The following is an 8,362-nucleotide window of genomic DNA, read 5'->3' on the forward strand; positions in this document are numbered from 1 at the left end:
TCTGGTATTATGCAGTATTATAGGGATGTACACATACAAATTTCTGACCAACCTAATATTCTCTTAAGACTATTAATATATTACTTCACTTTTATTGTCAAAATCCACAGTGTCATTTGAGTCTCTATATATCACAATATATTTTTATCATCCCTCTTCTAGTATTTATTAACTATAGCTATAATCTTAGAATAGATTATTGTTGGGGTGCCTGGGTGGCTCAGTCGGTTACACTGCCGACTTGGGCTCTCTGCTGACAGCTCAGAGCCTGGAGCCTGCTTCAGGTTCTGTGTTTCCCTCTCTCTCTGTACCTCCTCCACTCACACACTGTGTGTCTCCCTCTCTCCAAAATAAACATTAAAGTTTTTTAAAAGAATAATTGTTATGAAAGTCTTATAATTATATTGAATTTCAAAAGTAATTATCACATATTTAAAAATTTTTGTTTATTTTTGAGACAGAGAGAGATAGAGCACGAGCGAGGGAGGGGCAGAGAGAGAGAGACAGAATCTGAAACAGGCTCCAGGCTCTGAGCTGCCAGCACAGAACCTGATGCAGGGCTTGAACCCATGAACCACAAGATCATGAACATGACCTGAGCCGAAGTTAGACTCTTAAGGACTGAGCCACCCAGGTGCCCCGTCACCTTTAGATTTAGATGCACAATTATATAAAGAATAATTTAGATTTTCTGGTATTTAAGTAATTTCTCTGTTTCCTGAAAATAATATTGTACCAAACAAAATTTAATTTTTAAAATATTCACTGGAAATCATTTTTTTATTTCCTATAATTCAAGCATATTCTTTTGCTGTCCTTACTAGTGCATAAATATATTCGATAGGTTATACTCCTTTTTTTAAAACAATGATGACATGATTAATATATTCTGATATTTATTGCATCAAAGGCAATACATGACACCTTTTTTATTAATAAGAAACTCGTGTCAAACTTAAAATAATTAGTCAATAAAGGAACAAGTAAGATATTTCAGGCAATTATACAAAAAAGAATGCTGAAATAAATTTAAAAATAGATGTAAAATTTATCAATATTTACAGTGTGAAAATCAGTTGCAAATCATGGTATAAAATCCATTTGCATTACTATAGGCAAGAATCATGTGCATTATCATCCATTATTATACAGTGTGCAGTATTATATAAGGCTCAGGAAATAACTCAGTATTAAATTCAGTGGTAGTTTTTGTCTGTTTCAAAGTTTTACCATTTTTCCTAATAGTCTTATTACCTGTGATCATAATGATCACAAAGACTACTCTTTTTTTTAAGTTATTTTTACATTTATTTATTTATTTTTGAGAGATAGAGTAACACAGATCATGAGTGGGGAGGGACAAAGAGAGAAGGAGACACAGAATCTGAAGCAGGCTCAAGGCTCTGAAGAAGCATTCAGCATTGAGCCTGATGCAGGGCTGGAACCCATGGACTATGAGATCATGACCTGAGCTGAAATCAGATGCTTAACCGACTGAGCCACCCAGGTGCCCCAATTACTCTTGATACAGTAAACAAAACAAAATCCTGCCACTGTTATGTTCTGATTATTTATATGTAAGGACAACAGGAATGCCACTTCACCAATTGGCAATTGGTGCCAATTCGTACATTCTTTCTTGGGTTTGCTTTGCAAATCTAGAATCACATAATATTGAGCAATTACCCTTCAAGACACAAATCTGACCATTAAACTACTATCTAAAAGATTTCATAAAGAAAATTGAATTGGATTCATAAAAGCCTCTGATATTTTCTAGAAACCAAACTTAAAAGACTCTACAAGGTTTTACTTTCAACATTTATAAATTTGGGTGAATTTTTCTTTTTAATAACTCCAAAGTTCATTCGTTTGTTTGTTTGTTGATTGGTTTGTTGGTTGGTTTGAGAGAGAGAATGGGGGAGAAGCAGAGAGAGAGAGTAGGGTGAGGGACAGAGAGAATCCCAGGCAGGCTCCACACAGTTAGGGCAGAGGCCAATGTAGGGCTCAGACTCACCAACTGTGAGATCATGACCAGAGCCGAAGTTAGACGCTTAATCGACTGAACCACTTAGGTGCTCCTCCAAAGTTCTTGAACTACCAATACCTGACCTTCCTTACTAGTAAAACTGGAACCTCATAACCCATAGAGTAGCCAATTTTCCTGAGAGGGCTCTATAGGTATTGGCTCCCTAAGTACAGCCATCCTTTACTTCTTAAAAGTGGTCTGTTCCACCTGATTAAATGAACAACCTTCTTATCTAAGATTTCAGTTATGCACTTGATTTGTCTTAGTAAATATGTGAGTAAATGGTAACTGAACATTTGGAAATAAATGTATTTCCATATAAATTAAGAAGGCCTGTTAGCTTCTGAATACTCAAGTGTCACTGAGAACTAGATAACATTAAAAAATATATATCTTACTTTACACAACCAGAATTTACTAAGTTTCTCTGGGTTACCTAGAGTTTAAGATGGCAAAGAAATGGATTTCTCATATATACCCTAACAAATAACATTAAAATAATTTCAATGTTCCAAACAAATACCATAATAAAATTTTCTTCACAGTTTATACCATTTTATATAATTAATTCTTGTTCCTCCAACCTTGGATGAATAGTCTGCTTTCAGGAATTCTCTAGACTAAGAAGACTTCTGGAAATCCAGCCTCAGTCCACAAGGACAATCTAGAAGTTTGTAAGTTATGTGATTTCAGGAGTTTGTACCCAATAATCTATTCTTTGAAGCTACAATACTTTTAAATACCCACTACAATACATTTCCATGAGGTTCTATAATTTTCGCTCTTTGTTAAGAACACAAAACTCTGGCCTCTAACTTAGGTATGTCAGGCCAGAATCAGAGTAAATTTAAAACTAGCTGTAGGTGACAGACACTTAATGGCTATGGTCAATATATCAAGGTAACAAACAGCAGAATGGAAGAAAGTGAAACTTTCTATCAAGGTGTGTACCTAAATAACTATTATATATACACATTTAGTCCTTTACTGTGAGATTAAAAAACATGGTTGGTAAGCACATTAAAATCTTTTTTTTATTGAAAATTTTTTCAACATTTATTCATTTTTAAGAGACAGAGAAACAGCATGAGCAGGGGAAGGGCAGAGAGAGAGGGAGACACAGAATCAAAGGAGGCTCCAGGCTCTGAGCTGTCAGCACAGGGCCCCATGTGTGGTGTTCAAACCCACAAACTGCAAAATCATGACCTGACCTAAAGTCAGATGCATAACCAGCTGAGCCACCCAGGCTCCCCAGGACATTTAAATATTTAAGGACTTCCAAAGAAACATAGACTTTCTGAAACACTTATAGTAGCAATATTTGACCAACACAGTTTGATCTAGGGTAGGCAAAGCACCTCTTCTGATTTGACAGCTCTTCCCTTGCAATGCTTGCAATAGAAACAAATCAAACTATCATATTTCAAAAATCTCTCCTAGAAAGTAAAAAAATGTGATTTTCTAAGGGCCTTCTTCTAGGATACTTCAAAAATAGAGTTGTATAAAGGATATTCTATTTTTATATTGAAGAGCAGTTTAAAATTTTTTAAGTTGTCAGAGGAGAATTTTAAATTTAAGATAGGATAATAAACAGCACAACGTTAACTCTTGAAATAAAGTGGTAATAAAACATTTGAAAATAAGCATAGATAATTGAACATGCCTCAGTTCCTCTGTACATGCGAAATCATTAGTATTCCTCTTTTTTAAAATAAGTAAGGCTAGAAAAGGGTCAACATAAAGCACAAAAGTTTATTGTTTATTTTTCTTCCAAGATTTTACTTAGGGGCACCTTGGTGGTTCAGTTGGTTCAGTGACCCACTCACTTTTGGCTCAGACATGATCTCATGGCTTATAAGATGGAGCCCTGCATCAGGCTCTACATTGACAGTACAGAGCCTGCTTGGTGTTCTCTCTCTCTCCTCTCTCTCTCTGCCCCTCCGGACACCTCTGCTCACTCACTTTCTCTCAAAATAAATAAATAAACATTAAAGAAAGATTTTATTTAAATCTAAGTTAGTTAACATTTAGTGTAGTTATTGGTTTCAGAAGTAGAATTTAGTGATTCATCACTTACATATAACACGCAGTGCTCAACACAAGTGCCCTCCTTGAGGCCCATCCCCCATTTAGCCCATTCTCCCACCCAGCACCCCTCCAGCACCCCTCAGTTTGTTCTCTATAGTTAAGAGTCTCCTATGATTTTCCTCCTTCGTTGTTTTTATCTTATTCTATTTTTCTTTCTCTTCCCCATGTTTATCTCTTTTGTTTCTTAAATTCCACATATGAATGAAATCATGTAGTATTTGTCTTTCTTTCACGTATTTTGCTAAGCATATTTCCATCCCTGTCATTGCAAATAGCAAAATTTCATTCTACGAAAGTTTATTCTAAGACACAGAATTGTTTCTGGCAAGAGAGATTACATATAACATAAAGATATTTCTCATGTATTATAGTCAATATTATTCATCACTAAAGCAAGGAGGCAAGCCCATCAAGTTTCAGTGAAAGTTTGATTTTAACAAATTTTATTCTTTACAAACCAAGTCCTTGTAAATAAAATAGATAAAAGTCACTTACAAAGTTTTATCCCTTATTATTCTGAAACAAACAAAACACTTTATTTTAGATCAGCAGTTCTCCCTCAGGGAATTCATGAAGTCAAAACTATTACCACAATAATATCACGATGTTATTTTATTAAGATATACCATGTTCACCATTGCTATCTTCAGATGAATGGGAAAATATATATTTAAAATTTTTATGGCTTACTTTTTACCACAATAAACATTGATGGCTGTAATCCACATAGACCACAGTTCTGTAGGGAGTTTATTAAGTGCAAAAGTGTAACAATGGGTAGACATCAAAGATGTCTGAGATTCAGTGCTATAGAATGAAGTTGTCTTTTCCCATGAAAAACAAAAAAAGCATGTGCACGGTTGTATTTTTGGGTTATTGCTCTTAGTGTAGACCCACCTATTCATATTAGTTCATATTATCCAATGTAATTAACTTCTATTTCACAGAGAAAACTGGGGAGTGGGCACCTGGGTGGCTCAGTCCGTTAAGTGTCTGACTTCAGGTCAGGTCATGATCTCATGGTTCATGAGTTCAATCCCCATGTTGGGCTCTGTGCTGACAGCTGAGAGTCTGGACTCTGTCTTCAGTTTCTGTGTCTCTCTTTCTCTCTCTGCCCCTCCCCATTCACTCTCTGTCTCTCTTTCTCTCAAAAATAAATAAACATTAAAAAAATTTAAACCGTTCACAACTGTCTGGCATGCACAAGTGTTTAGCAGATTCAAAGTCACAAACACACATAACATAACCCATACAGCCACATATAACTTTCTCATCTGGAAAAAATAAACATCAGTAATAAGACCAAAAGATATAATCTTTCTATAGAATATAAAAAGAGGAGGTCAAAGTATATAAGCCTAAATCTGTTTTATATTGAATGTTTCAGAATCCTCTTTATTAGAAACTATTTATTCAATGATTATTAATTAAATGCAATTTATCAATCCAGGGTTTTAAGTTATCTAAATATATTGGAAATTATAAGCAAGTTGTTATATTATAAAATATTATACTGTTGAAATAATTTTTTTTGAGTGAAAGGCAGAGGGAGGGAGGGAGGAAGAGAGAGAATCCCAAGCAAGCTCCACTCCCAGAACAGAGCCCAACTTGGGACTCCATCTCACAAATGTGAGATTATGACCGGAGCCTAAATCAATAGTTGGACACTCAACTGACTGAGATACACAGGAGCTAAAATAATCTTAACAATGATATAGAAATAATGTTAACTTATTTGACCAATAAGTCTTATAAACTTAGAAAAGCTAAAAAGAGGTACAATAAAATGTATGTTTGTACAATACTTCATACTGATACATTAGAGAAAACATAGGTTTTTTAAAATACCAAAATTATTAGGGCACCTGGATAGCTCAGTCAATTAAGTGTCCAAATTCACCTCGGGTCATGATCTTGCAGTTTGTGAGTTTGAACTCCACCTAGTGCTCTGACAAGTTGGAGCCTGGAGCCCGATTTGGTTTCTGTGTCTCCCTCTCTCTCTATTCCTCTCCTGGTCCCACTCTGTCTGTCTGTCTGTCTCTCTCACACAAATAAGTAAAGATTAAAAATTTTTAAATAAATACAAATAAATACCAAAATTATCGAATTAGTCTAGTTTACTAAAAATTCATTTTAATTATGTGAAATAGATTCATAAAGTATCTACAAGTTAGTTTCTGTAGTAATAAAATTATTTTCAAGTCTATAGTCCTTAATATACTAAAGGTTTAATTTCTTGTCTTTCGATAATTTTAGAAAAAATATGTGTGCTTACTTATTTCTCCAAGCCAACCAGATAATGTTTACTTTAGAGATTTTAAATTTATTAATATTACTTGAAGATAGACCAAAATATTACAAATTTGCACAATAATGTGCAATGGCTTTCTGTATTGCAGACACATAGAACACTTACAGTTTCATATCTGTAACTTTAGACAATGGGAGAATAAAGAAAAAAAACAGAAATTCATTATTCTAGATATCAAAGAGCTGTTCATTACTGTGAACATTACATTCTTAATTGACAGGAGCTAAAATACTGACAAATAAATCAAGTGAAGACTACAAGCCAGATTTTCCGATATCTCTTAGCCGATAGAGAACAGATAGCTACTGTTTATCAAATGGTTTAAACCATACAAATAACCCAGTAATTGTTGCTATCACTAAGGAGTAATTTACTGACTGTAAACAAAGGAGAAACAAAAGCAAGATAATCAGAAGAAAGATCGAACAGAAAACCTAGAAGAATTGGGTCAGGGACATTCCATTCTCACTTGGGTTTCATCTAGAGAAGCTAGGATAAATTTTATCTGGGTTTAAGCTATCTGAGGTGGATTTCTGTGCAGTGTAATTTACCTGCCTCTTTCAGGTCAATCCATTACACACTTGGGTGTGTGACCTCCGAAACTATTCAAGAATAAATTAAACAAGGAGGCAAATTCATTGCTCTTATAATGAATATTAAATGAGAGTGTCAGAGCGCCTGTTAGTCAGTTAAGCGTCCGAGTTTGGCTCAGGTCATGATCTCACGGTTTGTGGGTTCCAGCCCCGCGGTGAGCTCTGTGCTGACAGCTAGCTCAGAGCCTGGAGCCTGTTTCATATTCTGTGACTCCCTCTCTCTCTGACCCTCCCCTGCTCATGCTGTCTCTCTCTCTCTCTTCAAAAAATAAATAAAACATTAAAAATTTTTTTAAAAATAAATGAGAGTGTCAAATTCTAATACATTAGGTTAAGAGTGGAAGTGTTTGTGTATGTGGGGGGTTATTATGTTTTGTTTCATTTTTCAAAATGTTTATTTACTTATTTTGAGAGAGAGAGAGAATGTACATGTGCAGGAGCAGGGGGAGGGGCAGAAAGAGAGGGAGAGAGGGAGAGAGAGAATCTCAAGCAGGCTTCATGCTGTCAGCATAGAGCCCTCAGGGCTCCATCTTATGAATTGTGAGATCATGGCCTGTGGAGAAATCAAGCGTCAGTAGGAAGCTTAGGCAACAGAGCTACCCAGGTGCCCTTATTTTTATTTTATTTTTTTTTCTATCCATGAGTTTTCGTTTATCTTCAACCCCCACAATATATTTAGGTTGTGGTATTTAGTTATATTTTAATTTGCTTCTTATCCCAAACTGTGAATCCACACACAAAATTCTCCACTTGATGGGCACTGTTCTGGGTCAGTTGGTAAAGCATGTGACTCTTGATCTTAGAGTTTTGAGTTCAAGCCCTATGTTGGTTGTAGACATTACTGAAAATCATAGGGGCACCCGAGTGGCTCAGTTGGCTAAGCATTTGACTCTTGATTTTGCCTCAGGTCTTGATCTCATGATTTGTGAGTTTGAGTCCCACATTGGGCTCTGAGCTGACAGCACAGAACCTGCTTGGATTCTCTCCCTTCCTTTCTCTCTTACCCTCCCCTGCTTGCTCTCTCTTAAAATAAATAAAATAAAATAAGATAACTAAACAGAACCTTAAAAACATTCTCTAATTGATGCATAAATATTTCTCCTATACTATTGATTATATAGTTCACTTATTTTTAAATTAAACTTATTTGAAGAATAACATTTAGCAGAAATCTTCCTCTGTTTAATTTTTCTCATTTTTAATCTTTTTTCTTCTCTCTTGACATTCTATATTTTATTGATCCCATTTTCTGTGGTCTAATTTTTTGTTATATTAATTCTGATGTGATTTTTCTTTTGATATTATTCTTACATTATCTTCTGTACCACAGTTGTCTTGCTT

The sequence above is a fragment of the Hyaena hyaena genome, unplaced genomic scaffold, assembly GCF_003009895.1.
Source record: "Hyaena hyaena isolate Hyena2069 unplaced genomic scaffold, ASM300989v1 scaffold_717, whole genome shotgun sequence".
Taxonomy (NCBI): domain Eukaryota; kingdom Metazoa; phylum Chordata; class Mammalia; order Carnivora; family Hyaenidae; genus Hyaena; species Hyaena hyaena.